Raw genomic sequence first — 27,648 nt, 5'->3', positions numbered from 1 at the left:
CTTGGAAGGAGGATGAGGCTTTATGTGCTATTCCCCTTCTTCTTTTGTCACTTTCTTCATTTTGATGGAGTCTTTGCAATTCCATCTCATGTTCCTGCAACTTTCCAAATAATGTGGCAAGAGACATACTAGATAGATCTTTAGATTCAATAATGGCAGTTACCTTTGGTTGCCATTCTCTATTTAGACATCTTAGAAATTTATTTATTAAATCCTCATTTGGAAATGTTTTTCCTAGTGATGCAAAATGATTAACTATGTGAGTGAATCTTTTTTGCATTTCTTGTATGTTTTCATCCTAAAAAGTTCATATTCATGGGTTAGAGTATTAATCCTAGATCTCTTAACATCAATTGTGCCCTCATGTGTGAGTTGAAGTGTGTCCCACATCTCCTTGGCATTTGTACAGTTTGAGACTCTAAAATATTCATTTATTCCTAGGGCAGAAGTAATGATGTTTTTGACTTTAAGATTATATTGAACTCTTCTTCTATCTTCTTTAGACCATTGATCTCTAGGTTTTTCTGTTGTTGTGCTTCCATCTACTATGGTGGGTACATAAGGTCCTATTTCTATGGCTTCCCAAATATTTAAATCTATTGCTTCAATGAAGATTTGCATATGGGTTTTCCAATAGTGGTAACCTTCTCTATTAAAGATAGGAGGCCTATTGATGGAATTTCCTTCTGGGAATAAGAAATTTGCTGAGGCCATATTTCTTGAAGTTTCTAAACTTTCTACAAGAAACCTGCTCTCATACCACTTGTTGGACAAGGGGCCTCAAAAATTTTAAGAAGGGAGGGTTTAATTAAGATTTCGTTGACTATTTCTTATTGAAAATTTCCCTTTCTTGGATATTCCCTAGATTCAATTCTTTCTTTAATTGTAAGTTACTCGAATAACAAATAAGGAGAAGTAAACTTAAAGAAATATAAACACAACAGAAAGTAAAAGAGAGAATGCAAAATCAGATTTATACTGGTTCGGCCACAACCCGTGCCTACATCCAGTCTCCAAGCAACCCGCTTGAGATTTCCACTATCCTTGTAAAATCCTTTACAAGCAATGAACTACAAAGGACTTCCCTCTTTTGTGTTCAGTGATTACAACCAAGAAGTTATTCCCACTTCATGCAATGAACCCCAAGGAACGTTGGTCCCTTGTGTCCAGTGATAACAACCAAGAAGTTATACCCACTTCTTGCAATGAACCCAAAAGACATTGGTCTTTTGTGTCCAATGCTCAACCAAGAAGCAAATCCCGCTTCTTACAATGAACCCAAGGAATGTTGGTCCCTTGTGTTAAGTGTTTGCAACCAAGAAGACCTTCTCTTGAAAATAGTCACTAAGAGTAGGTCTCTTGAAAAGCTTTTTGTAAGAATGGAGGAGAGGAAGAAAAATAGAATAGCACAAGTTTTTGCCCAATGAAATTTTCTTGACAAAGCAAGTGTTGAACAAAAACTCTTAGAAAGATGTTGAGAATTAGTGTTAATAAGTTTTCTGAAATTCGTGCCATGGTCACATATTTATAGTCATTTGATGACTCTTGAAGAACCATGTTAAAAGTTGTGACAGTTGGCAAAAACTAGTCACTTTAAAAGTTGTGACTCTTTGGAAATTTATTTTTCAAAACCAATCACTGGTAATCGATTACCATTATGGTGTAATCGATTACATAGTTTATTTTATCAAAGGTTGTGACTCTTCAGGTTGAAGTTTGAAAGTCAACGTTCAGAACTACTGGTAATCGATTACAAATATTGTGTAATCGATTACACTATTTTGAAAATATTTTGTCACAAGTTGTGACTCTTGAGATTTGAAATTTAACGTTCAAAAACATTGGTAATCGATTACATGCCCATGGCAATCGATTACTGTTAGTCGGTGAAAACGACTAACTTTTGTGTATAAATTGTATCAAACTCTCCCAATTTATGGTTATTTTGTAGTGTTATAAGTATTTTCTGGTAAGTATAGGTAATAGATACTTAGTATTTTCATTTTGTGTGTTTAATAATCATTTTCTCTCAATTTCAGGATAATTACGCAAGCTTTGGAAAATGTTGTTTTTCATCTCCTCGCTAAGCCAATCTGCTGGCTTAGCGAGCATCCGCTAAGCGCAACACTCCTGGGCTAAGCGCGAGGAAGACTCTGGAAGAAGATGAGTTGTACAGGTTTGCTAAGTGCACTGCTTCATCTCACTAAATGCACCGCTTCAGTTCATCTGCTAAGCGAGAAAGGCGCGCTAAGCTAAAAATCACTAATGTGCGCTAAGCGGTCCATACGTGCGCTAAGCGCACGAGCACGAACAAGCCACCAATTTAAGCCTGAAATCAGATTTTGTGAAGGGAGTTTGGACTGGGATTCAGAGCTTTGCATGTCTAGGGTTTCTAGAGAGAGAAAAGTCCAAGTTCCAAAGAGTTTTGAGAGATTTTCCTGTGTGAAGATCTGCAGAGACTAGAGCTTGAAGCAGGAGCCGGTTTGAGAGCTTGAGATGAGTTGTGAGTGATTGTGAGATCCTAAAGGTGAAGGAGACATCCTTGTATTTTTGCAATCTTTCATCTTCTTCTTCTCTTTATTGTTAAGAAGGCTTCCTGGTATGGAAAGCTAAATCCTCTGTTGGATCTTCCCTGTAGGTACCTGAAGTAAATATATTTCTATCTATTTAATGATGTTTTGTGTGTTCTCTGTGCTATCTGCTTTTCATTCCAGTATGCCTTTACCTTGATCACATAGATGCATGCTTTGTTAGGGTCATTCAACAGTAGAAACTGGTATGACTCTAAAGTCCTTGATAGTACAGGGCTAAGTTGTCGTACTATCACAAGGAATCAGGGTGCGATAACTTTGTTGTGTATGTGTGTCTTAATGCGGTCCTGGTTGAGTTTAGTCTTACAAGAGGAATCTACAGACGATGCTTAATCAGGATTAGGCTAAACTATCATGAGGAATCGGGGTTTAGTATCTCAGGAGACACCATAAGAACACATGAGCATTGTTAGATAGAGAATATCTTTTTAGCATCAGACACCTATTAGGAAGGCCAACGTGTTTTCTACTTGTTTTAACACATCATTTCTCTCGCGTGATTTTCTTTCTTTTTGCACAGATAGTTTATACACCTGTTCATATTCACACTTACCTTTACACACGAGACACCTATTTGCTGAAATAGCTTACCAAATAACACAAGTTCCCCGTGTGTTTGATACTCGATTCTTACTGTTTTATACTACTTGTGCGATCCGGTGTACTTGCCGGAAGCCGAACAATTACTACTTTGTAAAATAGTTATAAAACTGTCTTGGGCTTCTGGTAATCGATTACTGCCTTATGATAATCGATTACCAGAGAGTAAAAACTTGGTAAAAGATTTTTCTTTGAAAAATTCTTTTGGACAAATTGTGCTATTCAATATTTTCTTTGAAAAATTCTTTTTATACTTATCTTGATGCTTTTCTTGAGGTTCTTGCATATCTTGTGTCTTCTCTTGAATCTTCACTTGAATTTTCTTGATTTCTTTAATCTTGTTTGAATGTATCTTTTTAAAAATCTTTGGCATCATCAAAATAATCTTGGAAGCTTTGCTTCTACATATGTCACTTGTAGTGGGTGGCATACACTGGAGACTTAATAGGGTGCTCGTGCGCACATGCCATGAGTGGCATGTACTAGAGGCTTAGTAGTATGCTCTTGCATATATGTCACTCACTGTGCGTGGCATATGTTGAAGTCATAGTGATACGCTTTTGCATACATCCTTTTTATAAAGTGACATGCACTAGAGATGCGGTATTGTGCTCGTGCACACATGTCACTCGTTGTGGATGGCATGCGCTGGAGGCTTAGTAGTATGCTCTTGCATATATGTCACTCACCGTGGGTGGAATATACTGGAGTCATAGTGATACGTTCTTGCATGTATGTCACTCGTTGTGGGTGGCATACACTGGAGTCTTGATGGTTGGATGCTCTTGCATGTATGTCACTCACCGTGGGTGACACACACTGAAGACTTAGTAGGATGCTCATGTGCAATGTCATGGGTGGCATGTACCGGAGGCTTGGTAGGATGCTTATGCGCACATGTTACTCGCCATGGGTGGCATGTCCTAGAGACATTATGGTATGCTCTTGCATACGTGCCTCTTACAAAGTGGCACGTACTAGAGATTGAATGCTAGAAGAGGGGCTCACCAAGGGCAAACCTTGGTTTTAAGAGCCACAAAGCTACGAGTATGGATGCTCCTGTCTTGATAAGAGAAATGTGAAAAGGAAGGGATGCAAAATTTTATTCAATGTATTTGGTTGAGTACAAATTCCTTTTGTTACCCTAGATGTGCCTCGTTAAAACCCCTCAAGCCAAAACCCTGATTTTTTTTTTATTTTTGGGACAAAAGACCTAAGTAGTAGGCTTGGGCAAAAAAATCCAGTATCTAAATCTGATCCAACCACTGATCTGGTTCAATCCATTTTAATTATATTTAATGGATCAGATCTTTTACCACATCCATAATTTATACCCACTTATAAAACCTGAAAGCCACTTTCTTTTTAAACAGTTTTAGAGTTGAAAATCCAAAATCCATTTCGGACATCTTCTACACTCCCCATAAGCTCATATAGTATCCCTTTCTTTAGCAAGACAACAACCATTTTCAGAAATCAGAATCACGCTCAGATTCATTTCTTCAAAGTTCAAACCACTGCTTTATCTCCACCAACAAATTGCCACAAGACACACCTCTTTTCTCCACCCACATTCTTTGTAGTTCTCTCAACGAGCTCTCATCTCAATCGGTAAAATCGTCATTCCTTCTATCTTCTATCATTCACTTGTATTTTGCAATTTCTTGGAATGAGTTTTCTTCACTGACTCTTTTTCTATATGCCTTTGCTTTGCTACTCCAAACCTATTTGATGAATTTCCTTAATGGGATTTGTAATATTGATTGAGTAAATAAGTTTTCTTCCTTTCATTTGTATGCTATATATACTTTGTTAATAGCGATGGCATGTTTATTTAATTCTGCAGCCAACTGCTCCCAAACTGGATACACAGATGGGTGTGTTTATTTGATTCACCACTTGGAAAAGGTAACTATCATATCACTCAGAGTGCGTTTGGATAGAGAATTTTAACTGAGGAAAGTAATTTATCAAATAATTTAAATTTCTGTAATCTAAAATTCATTGTTTGGTTGTTTTTTTTATGAAGAATTTAAATTTTTGGAATTTTAAAACAGAATTTTAAACAACTAAAAATGTGGAATTTCAATTTCCTTCTAAAAGGTGAGAAATTGAAATTCTCTTCTTGATAGAAGAATCTTCCAAAAAATTCGCGTATTTCCTTTATAACCTTCATCCTCTCTTTCACCTGAAAGTTCCTGAAATCTCGTTCTCGAACTCGCAACTCTTCCCTCACGCCGATGACCCTCTTCTTCAAGAAACACTTCCTAAGCTCATGGAACATCGATTGGGTGTGGACATAGGGGAACACGTAGAACTGCACCCGCCAATCAGGGGAGCAGCCATCACTACCCATCACGCGATGGAGGTGCTCGCCGGTGTGGAGGGCCTGGGCCATGCCTTGCACCGTTAACTGAATGTTATGGTCGGGTGTGGTGGTGTATGCTGCTGTGTCTTGGTTCCCCTGTGACTTCCCATGCCGCATCAGTATTCTTCTCTTTGGAAGCACACCAACCATATATTCTCTTCTCTTTACATTCATTTTCTTTCACCCTCACAATTTTAATTTTTTTTATCCAAACAAAAAATTTTGAAAATAAAAGAATTTCAATTGAAGTATTTGAAATCCTTAGGATTTTAAATTCCCTCATCCAAACACACTCTCAAGGTATTTGTAAGTTCTTTCATATGTTGAAGTTTACTTAAGAACACAGAATAGTAGCCTGGATTAATGCATACCAGAAGTAGAGAAATCTATGACATTTTTGTTGGAATTCTAAATGAGGCAACATTTAATAGATTGAAATTTCTCAATTTGGAAGGGCATAAGCTGAATTCTCACATTTATAGGCATGAAAATGGGACCCGCCTCGAACCCGCCCTAATTTTGATGGGGAAAACCTGAGTTGACCAGTGTCGGGTTCGGGTTTTCCCTAACAGCCAAAGTCGGGTTTAGGGTCAGGGATGAGGTTTTTAATACCCGCCCTGAACCCGCCCCACTAATAATTAATTTACAAAAATATCCCTACATATATATAAGACACTAAAACCTCAAACCCTAAACCTAATTTCAAAACAGCCTGTTTCGGTTCCTTTTTGTGCCTGTGCCTGTGTGGTTGTGCCTGTTTGTCCGACTTTGTGGATCTCGTTGCCGTGTGCTTGTGCCGGTGTGTTCACAGAGGCTACTATGTCCTTTTTGACCTCTGTGAATTTGAAGGTCTTACTTGCGTGAAATGAAATATCCTCAAAGCCTTCGAGAAACACGTTAGACCCTTGCGTGAAATATTCCTTGCTGCACTTTCCTCAAAACCATGTTTGTTTACTTTTTATTTGTGGTTTTATAGATTACAACTTGTCTGCTTCTTGTTATCTTTTCTGCAGTTCAGATCTGCATTCATCTTATATGTCTCCTTGCCCCTATTTGAGTGGTTCTGGTTTGACTAGCTTGCCCCTATTGTTCTTAATTCATTTGGTTTTACTTTTTAACATATATCTATTTTTTTCCACTTCGTAGAGTTTTTTGAGTTGGATGTGAAGTTGGTATTTAAGGAAGTTACTTCAAAATATTGGAGGAAGTGTACACTTTATCAAACTGTCTTTGGCTTATTGGCAATGTTATATATGATACTTTTATTTGCTGCAAGGTTGCAACTAGAGAACATGATTAAACATGGACATTTTCCAATTGTGAAATCCGAACAATTGTTTGATTGCATGCAATTGAGTTTATTCAGGTTTATCTCAGCTAACCATTTGTGCTGAATTTCTTTTGCTTGTTCGTTTCACCATATTTAATTGAGAAAGTTGATTTGTTTGTTTCCTTAATGCTTCAACTTTTTTGTAGTTATTCATAATCTTTGGTCATTTAAGGTGCAAGCACTAAATTTTCTTCACCATATTTTTGGCTTTTCTACTTCAATATAAAACAAAAGAACCTAAAAAAGTTAACGGTAAGGATCCCCTGCAGTTATTTTAAAATTGCAGAGGCCTTTGGCTTAGGGTTGTGGCCTCTTTTATCAATAATAAAACATTAAAAGTTTGTATATGTAGCTATCCCTGGGTCTCTTTCATCTACAAGACTACTACAAAACATTAAAAATTTGTATATGTAATTATGTAGATACTCTTTTTAAGGGTATCTCCAATGACATCTGCATTTTTTCATCTATGAATGTAAGAAACTTAAAAAAAATGGTAATTTCACATATCGTGCATCTAATAATTCAACATAGGCAATTCCAATATGTATAGAATAGAAGTATGCATGCATGTTTTGGAAGAAGAGAAAAAACAAAGAGAGAGTACCTTTGGAGCATTATCCTTGTCAATGGTGAGAGCTTTAATACCCTTCTCATCAAAAGACAATGAAACTTTGTTTCAATAGTAGTAGGGAACAAATTCAAAAATTATAACATTAAATTGTCTTCTATCAAAATTTGTTCTACCAATGACAAGATCAATTACCTTATACATATCCTCAGATATTGTAGTTTGCAGTAAATTCATTGTTAATCTGAATTCCGTTTTTAACCATTCAGGTAATGTTTGATTCCTTCCTTCACAAACCTGTACATATCCAAGACAGTATATAAAATCATGAAATTTGAGAAACAACACGTCAATCTTACTTTTACAAGGCCAACTTGCTATTTCCTCCCTTTTCTTTATGGAGTAAGTTTTGTTGTGTCCAAACTGCAAAGACTTTTTATTTTTCCTGTTCTTTGCAGTGTTGCTATGTGATTTTTTATTTTTCCTATGAGTTGCTGATAGCAACATCATTTCTTTTGTTGACTAGATTTGTCAGTTACCCTCATTGATTGTCCCTTTCCTATTTGTTCTAGTTATACCCCTTTGCAAAAAGTTTGCTTTATTTTCTATTGGTGCATTTTTTCTTATAAAAACTATAGAGTTAACAAAAAAGAAGATAAAAGCCGCAGAAAATCTTGTTCCCTCTTAATATACTTGTTACTACTACTGTCGTTGGCATGTGTTATATGTACCCAATATATAATCACAAGAAGTTGGGAACCACTTTTAACTGAATGAACATTAAAATGCTTCATCAACTCATATTAAAAAAATAGGCCACAATTTAGATAGAAACAAAATATAATCACCGGAAGTTGGGAAATATTAAAATGCCTCATTAACTCATAAGGTATAGAAAACAATACTTACCAGTACATTTGCATTTGTGGAATCAGGGAATGAACCAACCAAATGTCAGCAAGTCCAGTACTAGTAGAGGTTAAGAGAATCCAGAAAAACATCAGTAAGGTAAAGGGCCATTGCAGTCTTCTAATTTTAATTTTTTTTACAGATTTTATTTACTAACATATAATTTCATAATTTTAATTATAAAAATTCGTAGTATAAGGGAAGAAAAAAATTCTCATATATTTGTAATATTTTATGCTTATGGTAACATTTTTTCCGCGATTCTCTGCCACAAATTTAACTTGTCAAGTTCTATAAGTTGTTTCTATAAGCTATTTTTTTTTTGTAAACATTGATCTTATGTAAACATCAAAGAATTATTTATATAAACTATTTCTATAAGCTATTTTTTTGTTTGCAGAATTCCCAATATGAATTTCTTACCTGTGCATAATCTAAATGCAGGCATATAGATGTCATCAAACTTTTCAATCTTGAACATCGAGGTTTCTACTTCTCCAATTATCACTAGCTCAACAATTGTGAGATCCCCTCGCCATAATGGAAGACGAAATAGATCAGAAGCTTGGAATCATTTCAATCAACTAGAGCCAAAGTCAAATAAGAGAGCTCAATGCAAGTATTATGATGTTGTGATTAATTATGAGAATGGAACAAGTTCAAGGCTTGGTCATGTCTCTAGATGTTTGAATAACCCTAATAAAGAAGCAATCAAGAGGCAAAAAACAAGTTCATCCTCTACTAATGACGGGATTATTAGCTCTCATTCATACAACAAGTTTGACCAAGATTTTTGTGAAATGGAAATGGTAAAGTTGTTTGTTGAATTTGAACTTCCTTTTCGATTGGTAGAGCATCCAACTTTTAGGAGGTATTCATATACTTTACAGCCAAAATTTAATATCCGGTCACATTATACCTTATCCCATAAAATTGTAATACTATGGAATACAATGAAGGAAAAGTTGAAGTTTTTTCTTTCAAAACATTGTCAAAGAGTTTGTCTTGCTATTGATGCTTGGACATCACCTCAAAATGCAAGCTACATGTGTTTGACAGCTCACTTCATAGATAAAAATTATAAGTTGCACGAAAAGAATTTGTATTTTTGCCATGTAAGAAGCCATACGGGAGAGGCCATGGCAAAATTTGTTGAGTCGTGTTTGAATGAATGGGGGTTAAATCATGTTCTGAGCTTGACAGTTGATAATGCTTCATCAAATGACACAGGAATTCAACTCTTAAAGAAAAGGCTATTGTGTTGGGATAACTTAGTTTTGAAAGGATAGCATATTCATATGCGTTGTTGTGTGCATATCTTGAACTTGATTGTGAATAGTGGGCTAAAAGAGATTGACAACTTTGTTATAAGAATCCATGCTGTAGTGAAATATATAAGATCATCTCTTTCTAGACTTACAAGCTTCAAAGAATGCGTTGAATGAAAAAACATTGAATATAAGGGTCACATTTGCTTGGATGTTGAAATAAGGTGGAATTCCACCTATTTGATGTTAGATACTACTTTGAAGCATAGGAAGGCATTTGAGGAGTTTGAATTTCATGACAGAAAATATGCTAATGAGTTAGGAAAAGGGATAGGTCTGCCTTCCTATGAAGATTGGGAATATGTTGAGGCTATTCTACCATTCTTGAGCATTTTCTATAAAGTCACTTTGCGCATCTCAAGTATCTCTTATGTTACTAGTAACATTTACATGTTAGAGGTGGTAGGTATTTGGCATGGGGTTATGGATTTGCTTAACTCTAACATTAAAGATAGCGCTACACATAAGATGGCTAAAAATATGAAAGAAAAATATAAAAAATATTAGGGTGATTCTAACAAGTTGAACATGTTGCTAATTGCTGTTGTGTTAGATCCGTGGTCTAAATTGCTGTTGATGTGGACAAGGCGAATGGGTCTAAGTCAAGACTAAAGTCTTCTTTGAAATCATTGTTTAATGAATATAATGGTCATAAAGGGGGGGACTCAAGATGACCCACAACAAGCACATGTAAATGTACCTAGTTACAAGAAAGATCCATATGGTTGGAATCTATTTTTGCAAACATCAGGGCTAACCTCATCAAACAAATCCGAGCTTCAAAAGTATTTAGAAGAAGGCATTGATACAAGTGCAAATCTAAATATTCTTGATTGGTGGAAAGTTAATTCAAGTCAATTTCCAATCCTTTCAAGCACAACACGAGAACTGTTAGCTATGCCTGTTTCTATAGTAGCATCTAAGTCTGTTTTTAGCACATGTGGAAAGGTGCTTGATCCGTTTTGTAGTTCTCTATCACATGAAAAGGTGGAGCCCTTATCTGCACACAAGATTGGCTCAAAGATACACCTTCAACATCATTGTTAGACTTAGATTTGGAAGAGCTGCACAGTTTTGACAAAGGTATATTTATTGAGTAACAAAAAAGTTTTTTTTTTATAGAGTTGGTTTCTCAACAAGATGTTATTGGTTCAACTACTATTTTTCTTGAAGAGTAGTGCTTGAGATTAGTACTAATTCCTACATTCTACAACTGACAAGGTACTTTAATGTTACACTTTGCATGTGAATTATGCTTTATTTTGTTTTGGATTTTTATGTATAAAGTGTTGATTTTGGTTTTGGGCATAGGTAGTGTTGAGGTTGGTGAAAAGAAGACATTCTATTGTTGGCTACCTAGGATACATATAAGTGAAACTGATAAGCCATTGGATGGATGGATGGATGCATTCTTGGATATTGGTGTTGCTTTTAAAATTTCAAAAATATAGTTTCATTATTTTTTTTCTAGAATAATACTCCGAACAATGGGGATTAGATGGATGAATTGTTCCAAATCACATTTGGTTTGATTTCCTACTTTAAGGATAGTAGTTGTTATTGTGTTTTAGCCTTCAGACTTCAAATTGTTTGTTGTTTTGAGAGTTTATATTACATTTTATTTTAGTATCTTGAGTATGATTATGATAGAGCTTGGTCAAGTTCAAGTGTATGATTAATTTTTATCAAGTTTAAGTGAACAAGTGTTAAGTTTTCACTTTTTAGCGTTTAGTTACTAAAATTTGTAAAAAAAAAATCCTTATAACATGTAAGTGGATATAAATTGGATATGACCAAATCCATATCCACTTAAATGGATTGGATTTTGAATCCAATTTTTTTTTTTGAAAATATGGATATAGATTTAAGATCCAATTCATTTAAGTAGATATGGATTCAATATGGATTAGATTCTTAAAAATCCAATCCATGCCCACCTCTACTGAGTAGGAAAAATAGTATAACATTGGGTTTAGAGTGTAGGTCAACTGAAGTGGAACTTCAGGTGGGTGGCATTCCATGTTCTTTGAATTGCTTTGCCATCCAGCTCTTGTAGTCAGTACGCTTCATTGTTAAGGTTGGTTGTGACCCTCAAAGGGCCTTCCCAGTTGGGGCCAAGGTTGAAACTTTGTATTGTATCTCTTTACTGCTCATAGTTTGACAATTTCTTCCTTAATCCTTGCCATTTCTCAGACTTCTAGTATGTAGGGCCTTAAGGATGACTCTGTTAGCTGCCTCTGCCTAGGTGACTAGGTGCTTGATGCCTAGCCTTGTCAGGAAGTCTTCATAAGTCTAAGCTTTGAATTGAGTGTTGTTGTCAGTGACAATGGCATAGGGGAGGTTATACCTATAAACGAGGTGTTTCCAGGTGAATTTTTCCACCTCGTTGGTCGTAATTTCCCATAGTGGTCTTACTTTTATTCACTTGGTGAAGTAGTCGATGGAGGCTAGTAAGTATTTGACTACTCTTGAGGCTTTTGGTAGTGGACCCAATATGTCGATTTCCCACATGGCGAAGGGCCAAGGGGAGCTCAGACAGTGAAGATTTTTAGGAGGAGTGTGTGGCATGTCTGCAAACTCTTGGCATTGCATGCATCTCCTGGTAAAGTCGAGGGAGTTTGCTCTGAGTGTTGGCCAGTAGTAGCTGGCTCACACCGCTTTGGTGGCTAGGGAACGTCCTCCAAAATGGAGACCACAAATCCCTTAATAAAGTTCTCTCATGATGTAGTCTACCTGTTGGCTATTTAGGCATTTGATTAAGGGTGTTGTCAACCCTCTTTTGAATAGCTCACCATCAGGGATGACGTAGTAGCTAGCCTTCTATTTGAGGTGTCAGGCTTCGTCCTCATTTTGTGGCAGAACCCCTTAAACTAGGAAGTTCTTGTAGGGGGTCATCTTGTTTGGTTCCTTCTTTTCTTCGACCATAATTTCCTTAGTATCTATGGTGGGAGTTTGGAGCGTCTCTTGGATGATGGTCTTGAGCTGCCTAACCTTCTTGGTGCTAGCCAGCTTGGAGAGCATGTTTTCTTGAGTATTGCTTTCACTAAGGATGTAATACATTTTGAAACATTCAAAATTTTTGATGAGAGACTTCACAATGTGATAGTACTTGAGCAACATTGTTTCCTTGGTCTGGCATGTGTTGGTAACCTGCCTTTGGACAAGTTGCAAGTCTATGTAGCATCGAAGCTTCTTAGCTCTGACTTTTCTGCCTGGTTGTTTGAGGCTCTAAAGTTGAGCTTGAGGGCATGCACTAGAGTGACATTGTTAGGGCCTTCGAGGATGATCCCTGCCTCACTTCCTTTTACATTGGATGCACCGTCGACGTAAAGAGTCCACCAGTCTGGGGTGGTTGTGTCGTTTCCAGTGAATTTTGCTAGAAAGTGAGGCATGAATTGTGTCTTTATGAGGCCGCATGGTTTGTACTAGATGTCGAACTCTGAAAGTTCGATGGACCAAGCCACTATCCTTCCTGCGAGTTGAGGCTTTCTCTAAACTTGCTTGATGGGGTAGTTCGTCTTGACTACCACTTGATGACTCTAAAAGTAGGGCCTAAGTCGTCAGGCCGAGGTGATGAATGCTAGCACCACCTTTTCGAACACTTGCTAGTGCTTCCCGATGTTATGGAGTATGCGGCTAGTGAAGTAGATAGGGATCTGATGCTTCCCTTCCTCTTGTATGAGAGCTAAGCTGACGGGGTTGGCTTTAATCTCCAGTATGAAAGTGCATTTGTTAGGGTTGGCTTCAATCCCCCGGTGAGTGATCATAAAGCCGAAGAACTTGCCTTCGCTTACCCCAAAAGTATATTTTTTAGGGTTGAGGCGCATGTCGTATTTGCGGAGTTCCTAGAAGACTTCTTTCAAGTCCGCCACATGTTGGGGTTTGCTTTGAGAGTTGTCAACCATGTTGTCCACATATACATCGACATTTTGTCCGATCTGTTGTTTGAAGACTCGATCCATTAGTCATTGGTATGTCGCACCTGTATTTTTAAGGCCGAAAAGCATGACCCTATAGCAAAAGTTGGCATCTTCAGTGATTAATGTCTCTTTCTCCTCGTTTGGAGCATGCATTCTGATCTAGTTGTATCCAGAGTGGGCATCCAGGAAGCTTAGCACCTGAAACTCGGACGTTCCATCGACTAGCCTATCGATGATGGCCAGAGGGTATGCATCTTTAGGGCATGCTTTATTCAGATTAGTGTAGTTGGTGTACATTCATCATTTGCCATCGACCTTTTTGACCATGACGACATTGGCGAGCTAGGTAGAAAACCTGACTTCTCTAATGAAGTTTTCCTAGAGTAGCTTGTCGATGACTTCTTTGATGACTTTAACCCACTCTTCTCCCATCTTCTTTTTCTTCTATGATACTGGTTTGGCTTAGGGACAGATAGCAAGTTTATTATGCCAGGATAGATTCCTGACATGTCAGATGGCTACTAGGAAAATAAATTCATGTTTTTGCGTAGCACATCGGTGATGCACCAATGCTTGTGACTAGTGAGGTCCCTACTGAGCCACGTGCATTGCCTGGGTTTAGATTCAAGTTGCAGCTGGACAAGCTCTTTGATGGGTTTCGAGCCTCTATTGGAGGTGTCATCTCACGGATCTATGTCAAATTCACTGCCCAGGATGGCTTGGTAGACAATCAGGGCTCAGATTTGAGACCCTTCCTCCACGGTCATGACTCAAGTGACTTCAGCCATTGTGTGGTGAGGCATGTGTTAGTCGTTTTATACAACTAACTTTTGTGTATAAACTTTTGATAATTATATAGAAATCCTCCAAGTTACAATTCTTTTTGTAGGATTCCAAATACTTTTGGTTAATAAATTGATCATTACTCATTATAATCTTTCGCTTGTAATTAATGTAAATTTCAATTCTATTTCAGGTGAAAAAGGAGATTTTGTGAAGTGCTGAATCTGTTGTCTCGCTAAGCCTGGTTTGTGCGCTTAGCGAGTATGTCTCGTTAAGCGAGGCACCAGCGCGCTCAACAAGGTACAAGAATTTGGCAGAGAATCTGCCTTGCAAGCACACGCTCAGCGCGTTGTCACTCGCTAAGCGAGTCATCCGTCATCTTCCAGGCTAAGCGCGAGATTGACGCTGGGCCACAGTTCACTAATGCGCACTAAGTGCGAGATTGGTGCTCAGTGAGAGGCCATTGACAGGATTTCCATATAAAACCTGAAAACACAGAATTGAAGGGGAGTTTTTGGGTGTGCAGACCCAGAGGCGACTTAGCAGACCAAATGAGGCATCTTGAAGAGCTTTGAAGGAGTTTTAAGAGATTGTGAGGTTTTTAGAGGTGGAGGAGACATCCCCACCACTTTGTACTTTTTCAATTTCTTTTCTTCTCTTCTTTAAACTTGTAAAAAGGAGCTTCCTCGCAATGGAAGGCTAAATCCTCAATTGGGAACTTCTACAGAGTAAATGATGTAAAACCTTTCATATCTATTTAATAGTGTTTTCATGTGTTCTTTGTTCCTATTAGCCTTTAATTCTCGCATGTTTTTGTCTTGATCATGCAAACGCATGTGTAGTTAGGATCATCCTTATTGGGAAATGGTTTGATCCTTAGAATTTGATAGGACAGGGATAATTTATCGTATATTTGGACACAGAGTGCGGTAACTTGGTTTTTTGGTATGTTGTAACCATAATGTTGTCCGGTTAGGCTAAGTTCATCAAGAGACATCTGAGAACGAAGTCTAGTTAGGATTAGGCTAAACTCACAAGACATCAGGGTTTAGTAGTTAGGACCTCAACATAGAATACAGGAGCACTATTAAGTAGAGAAATATCCTTAAATTACATCAAAATACCCTGTAGAAGGAACCAACACGTTCGCATATTTGTTTTCGCATGCCATTACTCACTTTGCTCGCTTTCATTTAGACTAGATCATACTTTTAATTTGCCCAAAGCCATCATTATGGCCGATGAACAATCGAGACAAGTGACCCTTGAAGACTATTCCAGTAGTTATGTGCCATAATTCTTTACCAGCATTGTGCGGCTAGAAGTTCAAGCTCACAACATAACATATCCTCCTCATTCTTTACTTCAATTGATACAGGGGAACCTTTTTCATGGCCTACCAAATGAAGATCTGTATGCACACCTAGCAATATACATTGAAATCTATAACATTGTGAAGATTGCTGGAGTACCAGAAGATGCTATAAGGCTCAACTTGTTCTCATTTTCATTAGTGGGAGAAGCAAAGAGATGGTTGCAATCATTCAAAGGCAATAGTTTGAAGACTTGGGAAGAGATAGTGAATTTTTTTTTAAAGAAGTACTTTCTCGAGTCTAAAACTGCTGAAGGGAAGGCAACAATTTCTTCATTTCATCAATTCCCTTATGAGTCTCTGAGTGAAGCACTTGAGAGGTTCCGTAGCTTGTTACGGAAGACTCCCACACATGGCTTCTTTGAGCTAATCCAGCTAAACATGTTCATTGATGGGCTGAGACCGCAATCTAAATAGTTATTGGATGCTTTAGCAAGAGGGAAGATAAAATTGAAGACTCCTGAGGAAGCAATGGAGCTGATTGAAAACATGGCTGCTAGTGATCATGCCATCTTGCATGATAGAGTGCATGTACCCACTAAGAAGAGTTTGTTGGAGTTATCGTCACAGGATGCATTGTTGGAACAAAATAAGTTTCTTTCCAAACAGCTTGAAGTCTTAACTGAAACCCTCAGTAAGTTTCCAACCTAATTATCTGCTAGTCAACCTTCACTTTCTTCTGTTTTGTAGGTTGCAGGTTGTGCTATTTGTGGCAGAGCTCATGAATTCGGCTGTTGTATTTCCACTGAAGAACACAATCATGAAGTTAACTATATGGGAAATCAACAAAGGCATGGTTACAATCAAGGTGGATACTCAGGTTTCCAGCATGGTCCTAACTATAATCAACAAGGACAATAGAGATCTCATCCAGGCAACCAATACAACAAAGACCAGGGTGGACCTTCAAACAAGCCACCATAACAAGGGTCAAATCTTTATTAGAGGACTACTAAGCTGGATGATACTCTCACTCAATTTATGCAAGTTACAATGTCTAACCATAAGAGCACGGAGTCAGCCATCAAGAACCTTGAGGTCTAGGTGGGACAGTTAGCTAAGCAAATTGTAGAGAAGTCATCAAGCAGTTTTGGGGCTAACACTGAGAAAAATCCCAAAGAGGAATGCAAAGCTGTAATAACCAGAAGCAGGAGGCCTGTGTTAGCTGAGAATGAGGGTGAGGTTACTGTAAAAAAACCAGTTGTTGTGGAGGATGTTATTGAGGAGGAAGATGATGAGAAACAGAAGAGGGAAACACCAATAACTGTCAGTGAGAGGAAAATAAAGAGTGATAGAGAAAAAGAAAATGAGAGAGAAAAAGAAAAAGATAAAAATTAAAAAATTAAAAAAATAATGAGAAGAAAAAGAGTAAGAGTGAGTTAGCAAGAGAGAAAAGAAAGGAAGTAGCTTCTAATGAAGGAAAAGAGGTGCCATACCCATTGGTACCTTCCAATAAAGACAAGGAACGCCATCTAGTGAGATTCCTTGATATTTTCAGGAAACTGGAAATTACTATGCCTTTTAGAGAAGCTCTACAACAAATGCCGCTCTACTCTAAATTTCTGAAGGATATGTTGACAAGGAAGAACAAATACATTCACAATGAGAACATAGTAGTGAAAGGTAACTGTAGTGCAGTCATTCAGAAGAACCTTCCACCAAAGCATAAAGACCTTGGGAGTGTGACCATTCCTTGTTCAATTGGTGAAGTCTCGGTGGGAAAAGCTTTCATTGACCTGGGATCCAGTATCAACTTGATGCCACTCTCCATGTGTAGAAGGTTGAGGGAGTTGGAAATAATGCCCACAAGAATGACTTTACAGCTAGCAGATTGCTCCATCACCAGGTCATATGGGGTGATTGAAGATGTTCGGGTTCGAGTAATATAGATTACCTTTCCTGCGGACTTTGTGGTTATGGATATAGAGGAAGATAATGAGGTTCCCATCATTTTGGGACGTCCCTTTATGTCAACCGCTAGTTGTGTAGTCGATATGGGCAAAGGTAAATTGGAACTAAGCGTAGAGGATCAAAAAATCTCCTTTGATTTATTTGCAGCAATGAAACACCCAGATGATAGAGAGGCCTATGTTGAAGAAGAAAAGGTGGAGCAAGAGATAGATTCAATGGCTTCAGCCATGGTACTGCGGTCTCCTTTGGAGAAAGAATTGGACAATAATGTAGAATGCCTAGTCAGTGAAGACGAAGGAGAAGTGCTAGCTTTTACTGAAGAGCTGGATGGTCCAGAAGACAAATCTGTTGGTCCTGTGATATTTGAAGAATTGAAAAATAGTAGACCAATAGAAAAGCCCAAAGTAGAACTAAAGACCCTGCCAGCATATTTAAAGTATGTATTTTTAGAGGACAATGAGGCTAAACTAGTAATAATCAGAACCTCCTTGCAGAAGAAAGAAGAGGATCAACTGGTGCGAATTCTAAAAAGACACAAAGCCGCTATTGGTTGAGACATATCTGATTTGAAAGGGATCAGCCCATCATATTGCATGCACAAGATTAATATGGAAGCTGATTACAAGCCTGTGAGACAACCTCAAAGAAGACTGAATCTAGTGATGAAGGAAGAGGTGCGGAAGCAAGTTCTTAAGTTACTGGAAGCAGGACTTATTTATCCAATCTCAGATAGCTCATGAGTTAGTCCTGTTCATGTTGTTCCAAAAAAAAGGGGTATGACAGTGATAAAAAATGATAAAGATGAGCTAATTCCTACAAGGACAGTCACTGGTTGGAGGATGTGTATTGATTACAGGAAGCTAAATGAAGCCACCAGGAAAGACCATTACCCACTTCCCTTTATGGATCAAATGCTTTAGAGACTTGCAGGGCAATCTTTCTATTGTTTCTTAGATGGATACTCAGGCTACAATCAAATTCCAGTGGATCCTCAAGATCAAGAAAATACAGCTTTCACTTGCCCCTTTGGTGTATTCGCTTATCATCGTATGCCTTTTGGTTTATGTAATGCTCCTGCCACTTTCCAGAGATGCATGATGACAATTTTTGCTGACATGGTGGAGAAATGTATTGAAGTCTTTATGGATGATTTCTCTGTCTTTGGCGCATCTTTTGATAATTGCCTATCAAATTTAGAGAGAGTATTGCAGCGGTGTGAGGAATCTAATTTAGTGCTGGGACACAATATTTCTAGAAGGGGAATTGAGGTGGATAAAGCAAAAATTGATGTTATTGATAAACTTCCTCCTCCAGTGAATGTTAAAGGTATACAAAGCTTTTTGGGCATGCTTTTTAGGGCTCCATAATGTAGGTAGGGTACCCTAGAAATATAGGATTTTTCAGCTCTTGTATTTTAGGGCACCTAGATTAGTTTTTGTATTAGGGGTATGATGTACCATCATTTTCTTCTATTTTCTAAACCCTTTTTGCACCATTTTAATTACTGATTGGTCTTAATTGTCAATTAATCAGACAGTTTTATTATTTGGGCTCATTTAGCTAATTTGATGTTTTTAATCTAATTTCAGGAATTAATGAAACATTGGGCTTAATCCAGATTTTGGTTATGGACTTGAAGAGGGCAAATTAAGCAGCGCTTACCTTAGTTAATTAGGAAATTTCACAATTTTATTTTATGTTGTTCAGTGTTTATTTCGTTTTGGGCCAGAGTATTGTAATAGGGCCCAGTGACTTTGAGTGACTCTTTTTAAATAGAAGCCTTGGGATTCGTGCAAGGCATTCTGTTATGCTATTTTCATTATTCAGAGCTTTGGTTTTAGGTTTTCACGTTTTTCTGTTCCCTTGTTACGGTTTTCGTTCTTAATGCAAATTTCTATTTTCTGCTTCTAGTTACGAGTTCATTCTTGCTTCTTCTTCTAGTTTCATTTACATTTCTGTCTCATTTACGTTTCTGCTTCATGTTTCATTTGCATTTTCTGTTTGAATCCATGGAAGGCTAGATTTTCTGGTGTTGTTTCCTTTTGAGGACGAAGCCCAACTCTCTTTGAGGTTTCGCTTGTAATGTGGTTTCCTGACAGTTTTCCCTTCACCAGTTATCCCAAATTCGTGAATATTAATCAGTGCACGCTTCGTGTTCGATTAATTGCCTCTGAGCCTAACTTGCGTTCATGCTTAATGGACGAAGGGCTAACTGGTGTATGTGGTGCCTAATCACGTATTGAAAACCCTAAGTTGATTTTCGCTTAGTAAATTGAAATAGGGTTGGATTAAGTGGTTGACTGTTAGGGACGAATTCTCCATAACCCAGGATAAGAGAATGGCTTCTGAATCAGAGGAAACAACCCGTTTTTAATATTAGTAGTTTCGTATTCCAGTTTACTTGTTCTGCTCTTTAATTACCAAACAACTAAACCCCCCCCCCCAATCGTTACTGTTACTGCAAGTATATTATGAACATTTGGTTTGTCACTGCTCGTTGGGAAACGACCTAGGATCACTTCCTAGTTACTGCATTTTCATGTTTATTTGATTCAGGTACGGCCTCGATCAAATTTGGCGCTGTTGCCGGGGAGCAGTGTCCAAAGGTTCATAATAGTTAGCTAGTGCTGTGTGTTTAATCCTTTCGTGTTTTATGTTTAATTGTTAGTATTGTGTTAGTATGTGTGTTAGTGCTATTTAGTGTCCTGGTATTTTGTTTAATGTGTGTTCTGTTTCAGTTTTCCCATTAAGCGCTTCCCCTGTTTCAGTTTTGGGTGTTTTGCTGTGAAAAGTGTTTTGCGACGGACTTAGCGACCATTTCTGCTTGCGGCAAACCAGAGTAGTAGTAGAAATCCCTTAGCGACGGATTTTAGCGACCACCCATGCTGAATTATTTGTGATTTTTTGTTTTAGTAGCTAGGGTTGTTATTTTTGGCTGAATTTTTTTGTGGTAACTTCTTTTAATCCATATTTTGTGGGAAAAATAGCTAGAGCCTTTAGTTTGGTCAGATTTGAAAGTTCCAAAAAAGTAGCAACTTCAAACGGCCATAACTTTTGCTCCGGTTATCAGAATCGCAATTATTATATATGCATTTGGGGTAGAAAAAAATTTCCTACGCCATGGCAGCCTGCCGTAGGCTGACTGAGGTCTCCATCGTCCAAAAAAAGCAATTCTGTCAAAAGCTTTTATTTTTCAAGTTTTATTCACTTATTTTTCTTAACCTACCAATTTTAGATTTGATAGTTAGACTTTGAATTTTTGTATGAAATTTTTTGTGCTATCTTCTCATTATTTTATAAGGTTGCTCACAAAATTTCAAGTCATTTGGATATCATTTGAGGGTAGCTGTAGTTCAAACCTACACCTTTATTTACATGACAAGGCAACTAGTTGTGTGCATGCTGAATGTAGTGTATGACTAGAGGCAATCCATCTGACTTACAACCCTTTGATCCTGAGATAGATAGGACATTTCACAGATTAGTTAGGCATCATTTTATACCTTTTGATCATTCTGAGCATTCCATAACTGGTGAATCTGTGCATTCTGTTATTGGTGATTTTGAACATCCTGATCTTGAGCATTATAATTTTGAGCATTCTGATTTTGCACATTCTGAGAACATGGCACAACCTCCACCCCGCGAGAGGACTCTAAGGGAAATGGCTGCACCTGATTTCACCTACGAAAGCTTGTGCATCCAATACCCTGATGAGGATGTCCCATATGTTCTTAAAACTGGACTGATTCATTTGCTTCCAAAGTTTCATGGCCTTGCAGGTGAAGACCCGCACAAACATTTGAAAGAATTTCACATTGTCAGCTCCACAATGAAACCCCCAGATGTCCAAGAGGATCACATATTTCTGAAGGCTTTTCCTCATTCATTAGAGGGAGTGGCAAAGGACTGGCTGTATTACCTTGCTCCAAGGTCCATCACGAGCTGGGATGACCTTAAGAGAGTATTCTTAGAAAAAAATTTCCCTGCTTCCAGGACCACAACCATCAGGAAAGATATCTCAGGTATTAGACAACTCAGTGGAGAGAGCCTGTATGAGTATTGGGAGCGATTTAAAAAACTATGTGCCAGTTGCCCTCACCATCAGATTTCGGAGCAGCTTCTTCTCCAATATTTTTATGAAGGACTCAGTAATATGGAGAGAAGTATGATAGATGCTGCCAGTGGTGGAGCCCTTGGAGACATGACTCCTGCTAAAGCCAGAAATTTAATTGAAAAGATGGCTTCCAACTCTTAGCAGTTTAGCGCCAGAAATGATGCCATAGTCATTAGAGGAGTGCATGAGGTAGCTACAAACTCAGCTGCATCATCTGAGACTAAGAAGCTTGAAGGCAAACTGGATGCATTGGTTAACTTGGTAACCCAGCTGGCCTTGAATCAGAAATCTGTACCTGTTGCAAGGGTTTGTGGTTTGTGCTCCTCTGCTAACCACCATACAGACCTTTGCCCTTCCATGCAGCAATCTGGAGCAATTGAGCAGCCTGAAGCTTATGCTGCAAATATTTACAATAGACCTCCTCAACCTCAGCAGCAAAATCAACCACAGCAGAACAATTATGACCTCTCCAGCAACAGATACAACCCTGGATGGAGGAATCACCATAACCTCAGATGGTCCAGCCCTCAGCAACAACAACAGCAGCCTGCTCCTTCCTTCCAAAATGCTGCTGGCCCAAGCAGACCATACATTCCTCCACCAATCCAACAACAGCAACAACCCCAGAAACAGCCAACAGTTGAGGCCCCTCCACAACCTTCCCTCGAAGAACTTGTGAGGCAAATGACTATGTAGAACATGCAGTTTCAGCAAGAGACCAGAGCCTCCATTCAGAGCTTAACCAATCAGATGGGACAATTGGCTACCCAATTGAATCAACAACAGTCCTAGAATTCTGACAAGTTGCCTTCTCAAGCTGTCCAAAATCCCAAAAATGTCAGTGTCATTTCATTGAGGTCAGGAAAGCAGTGTCATGGACCTCAACCCGTAGCACCTTCCTCATATGCAAATGAACCTGCCAAACTTCACTCTACTCCAGAAAAAGGTGATGACAAAAATTTACCTAACAATTTCTGTGCAGGTGAATCTTCTTCCACAGGTAATTCTGATTTGCAGAAGCAGCACATTCCCCCTCTTCCATTCCCTCCAAGAGCAGTTTCCAACAAAAAAATGGAAGAGGCAGAGAAAGAGATCTTGGAAACGTTTAGAAAAGTAGAGGTAAACATACCTCTGTTGGATGCATTACTGCAAATTCCAAGATATGCCAAATTCTTGAAGGAGCTGTGCACTAATAAGCATAAGCTTAAAGGAAGTGAACGAATTAGCATGGGCAGAAATGTCTCCGCATTGATTGGTAAATCTGTTCCTCAAATTCCTGAAAAATGCAAAGATCCAGGTACATTCAGCATACCTTGTATTATAGGGAATAGTAAGTTTGACAATGCTATGCTAGATTTAGGAGCCTCTGTTAGTGTTATGCCTCTGTCAATTTTTAATTCTCTATCTCTAGGTCCCTTGTAGTCAACTGATGTGGTAATTCATTTAGCTAATAGAAGTGTTGCCTATCCTGTTGGTTTCATAGAAGATGTCTTAGTTAGAGTTGGTGAACTGATTTTCCCTGTTGATTTTTATATCTTGAATATGGAAGATGGATTTTCTCAAGGATCAGTTCCCATCATTCTAGGCAGACCCTTTATGAAAACTGCTAGAACTAAGATAGATGTTTATGCAGGCACACTGTCTATGGAGTTTGGTGATATAACTGTTCATTTTAATATTCAGATGCTATGAAATACCCATCTGAAGATCTTTCTGTATTTCGTGCTGAAATAATTGACCATGTTGTTGATGAATACATGACTGATCTTTATTCTAATATGCATGCCTCTCACTCTTCATGCATTGAGTCTGAAATTGTACTTGATCATATGTCTGAATTTGATGCTGAGAGTGAATCTGAGAGTGATATTGATTGCATGTCTGGTGGTTGTGTTTTACCTCTCGAGATTAATTTTATAGAGTCAGATAGGACTAACCATGTTTCAGGAAGTACACATACCTCTGACTTTCTTTATGAGGTAAAGGATGAGAAACCATCTCCTTCTACCACTGTCCAGCCGACCACACCAGAATTGAAGCCTCTGCCATCAAATTTAAAATACGCTTACTTGGATGATAGCAAGAGTTTTCCAGTGATTATATCTGCCTCCCTTGCTGATGAGCAGGAGGAGAAGTTGTTGTCAGTTCTCAAGAAGCATAAGAAGGCTATAGGCTAGACCCTGGCGGACATTCCTGGTATTAGCCCATCCACATGTATGCATCGAATAAATTTAGAGGATGGAGCTAAACCAGTAAGACAGCCACAGAGAAGACTCAACCCGGTGATTCTTGATGTAGTGAAGAAGGAGATAACCAAGCTTTTGCAAGCTGGAATCATTTATCCTATCTCCGACAGCCAATGGGTGAGTCCCGTCCAGGTAGTCCCGAAGAAGATCGACATCACAATGATAAAAAATGAGAAGGAGGAGCTAATTCCTACTCGGGTGCAGAACAGTTGGAGAGTCTGCATTGACTATAGGAGGCTGAACCAGGTTACCAAAAAGGATCATTTTCCCCTGCCATTCATTGACCAGATGCTTGAACGCCTGGCAGGTAAATCCCACTACTGTTTCCTTGATGGTTTTTTTGGTTATAAGCAAATTACTATTGCTCCTGAGGATCTGGAAAAGACCACATTCACCTGCCCCTTTGGCACTTTTGCCTATAGGAGGATGCCTTTCGGCCTATGCAATGCCCCTGGTACCTTCCAGCGGTGCATGATTAGTATTTTCAGTGATATTTTAGAAAATTGCATAGAGGTGTTTATGGATGATTTCACTGTATATGGATCCTCTTTTGATGGTTGTTTGAATAGTTCGGAAAAAGTTTTGAATAGATGCATTGAAACTAACCTTGTTCTAAATTTTGAAAAATGTCATTTTATGGTTGAGCAAGGTATAGTTTTAGGCCACATTATTTCCAATAAGGGTATTGAAGTAGATCCTGCAAAAATTTATGTTATTTCACAATTGCCTTACCCCTCTTGTGTGCGAGAGGTGCGATCTTTTCTTGGTCATGCAGGATTCTACAGGCGCTTTATAAGGGATTTTAGCAAAGTAGCCCTTCCATTGTCCAACTTGTTGCAAAAGGAGGTGGAGTTTGACTTTAATGACAGATGCAAAGAGGCTTTTGATTGCCTCAAAAGAGTGCTGACTACCACCCCCATCATCCAGGCACCCGACTGGACAGCCCCTTTTGAGCTTATGTGTGATGCATCAAATTATGCATTGGGGGCTGTCCTTGCTCAGAAAATTGATAAATTACCCAGGGTGATATATTATGCTTCTAGGACTTTAGATGCTGCCCAAGCGAATTATACTACTACTGAGAAAGAGCTTCTAGCCATAGTTTTTGCTCTTGAAAAATTTCGATCTTATTTGCTTGGTACCCGCATTATTGTTTATACTGACCATGCAGCTCTAAAGTACTTGTTGAAGAAGGTTGATTCTAAGCCTAGGTTGATCCGATGGATGCTCTGGCTCCAAGAGTTTGACTTGGAGATCCGTGATAGGAGCGGAGCACAAAATCTAGTTGCTAATCATTTGAGTCGGATTGAACGTGTATCTGATGCAGATTCACCCATTCGGGATGATTTCCCGGATGATCATTTGTATATACTGTATAGTATTTCTGACTCTCTTTCTACTCCCTGGTTTGCTAACATTGTCAATTATTTAGTTGCCTCTATTTTTCCTCCCTTAGCATCTAAGGCCCAAAAGATAAAATTAAAAGTGATGCTAAGCATTTTATTTGGGATGACCCCTACTTGTGGAAATTGTGCAGTGATCAGGTCATTAGACGGTGCATTCCAGATCATGAGTTTGACTCAGTCCTGCAGTTCTGTCATTCTTCCACACCGGGAGGTCATCTGGGTGTTCAAAGGACAGCTCGCAAAGTGCTTGACTGTGGTTTTTATTGGCCCACCATCTTTAAATATGCCTGGAAGATCTGCAGCACTTGTGAGCAGTGTCAGAGAGCAGGAAATACACTTACATGGCGACAACAAATGCCTCAGCAACCTATGCTATTATGTGAGGTGTTTGATGTCTGGGGTATAGATTTCATGGGTCCTTTTCCTGTCTCTTTTGGTTATGTTTACATTCTCCTTGCAGTTGACTATGTTTCAAAATGGGTGGAAGCCAAGCCTACTAGAACTAATGATGCTAAAGTTGTCGCAGACTTTGTCAGGTCTAATCTGTTTTGCAGGTTTGGAGTACCTAAAGCAATTGTTAGTGATCAAGGAACCCATTTTTGCAACAGAACAATGCATGCCCTGCTTAAAAAGTACGGGGTGGTACACAGGGTATCCACACCATACCACCCCCAGACCAATGGACAGGCAGAAATTTCTAACCGAGAAATCAAGCGAATTTTAGAGAAGATTGTGCAGCCAAGCAGGAAAGATTGGAGTACCAGGCTTGATGATGCTCTCTGGGCACATCGGACTGCCTACAAAGCACCCATAGGAATGTCTCCTTATAGGGTTGTCTTTGGAAAGGCATGTCATCTTCCAGTGGAAATTGAGCACAAAGCTTACTGGGCAGTGAAGACTTGCAACTTCTCTATGGATCAAGCTGGTGAGGAAAGAAAGTTGCAACTGAGTGAGTTAGATGAAATTCGCCTAGAAGCCTACGAGAATGCCAAGTTATACAAAGAAAAGACCAAGAAGTTCCATGATAGCATGATAGTTAAAAAGGACTTCATGGTTGGGCAAAAAGTGTTATTGTATAATTCTTGGCTTGGACTCATGAGTGGTAAGTTGAGGTCTAAGTGGATTGGTCCTTTTGTTGTTACTAATGTTTTTCCTTATGGTACAGTTGAGATCAAAAGCGACTCCACAAACAAGAGCTTCAAGGTCAACGGACATCGACTTAAGCCATTCCTCACGAACCCTTCTTTAGTGGACGTAGTGGTGGAAGAGACTTCCTTACTCCACCCTACTCTTCCTCCACCATGACTTAGGGAGTTTTTCTTTTCCTATCTCCTCCCTTGCTTTTATTACACTTGTCCGATTCTCTTTGATGATTTAATTGTTTTTAATCTTTTAATTGTGCTACATTGAGGACAATGTGTTGTTTAAGTATGGGGGGGGGGGGAGTGTTCTTTGGTTTTGCTAGTTTTGTTGATTTTGTTAATTTGTTAGTCATGTTAATTTGTTAATGTTGTTAGTTTCATCGGATTTTTAGTTTAATATTTTGGGTCAATTTTGTGTGCACGTACGACTTTGCATGTTTTTCTTTGAATTATAGGATATGTTCAAGAAATGGGTAATTGTTTTGAAAATAAAAGTTCTTGACATTTTGTGACTTGAAATCCTTGATTCTTCTCTACATGTCATGATAGTTTTGAAAGCTCAATTTGAAAGTGATGAGTTTACCTTTGTGAGAATTTGAGCCATCCATCATCATAATCATTTGGTGTGTTTTGCCCCATTGATTGCTTGCACAATAGCCTTGGCTTGATTCTTGTTGATGCGTCCTAATTCACATGCATATTTGGAAATGATTGAGGCAATTTTGTTCTTATAAGCTTCTAGACAAATGGACTTACCTTGAATTAATTCCTTTGATAGCCCTTTTGAGCCTTGTTTCCCTTTCCTTGTTTTGAAGCTCACTACAAGCCTTAAGTGAAAAACCATGATATCACCATATCCTTAAGGAATTTTGGAGCTTTGGAATTGTTTTGGGAATAAGTGTGGGGCGTTTTTGTTTCATTGGACAACTTGTTTTGTTGGCTATGCTTCATGATGTATTTTGGGCCATACTTGATGTACATTGTATATTGGTTAAATGTTGGACATGCTGAATGAAATGTTGTTTCTCAAAGGCTATAGAGTAAAAAAAAAAAA

General features: G+C 38.4%; 1 non-coding gene and 1 pseudogene across 1 annotated transcript; one reads left to right on the top strand and one right to left on the bottom strand.

Moving 5' to 3' along the window:
- The window catches only part of LOC102666006 (uncharacterized), a 64,956-nt pseudogene extending 39,608 nt beyond the window's left edge, over window positions 1-25,348 (top strand).
- On the bottom strand, window positions 21,687-21,793 carry LOC112998461 (small nucleolar RNA R71). The gene has a single exon (XR_003263562.1). It is a non-coding gene; the product is annotated as a small nucleolar RNA R71 (small nucleolar RNA).
- Window positions 25,349-27,648: the final 2,300 nt, after the last annotated feature.

This window comes from Glycine max, chromosome 11, assembly GCF_000004515.6.
Source record: "Glycine max cultivar Williams 82 chromosome 11, Glycine_max_v4.0, whole genome shotgun sequence".
NCBI lineage: Eukaryota > Viridiplantae > Streptophyta > Magnoliopsida > Fabales > Fabaceae > Glycine > Glycine max.
The sequence above is the reverse complement of the archived record's forward strand: the minus strand, read 5'-3'. Positions and strand labels throughout refer to the sequence as shown.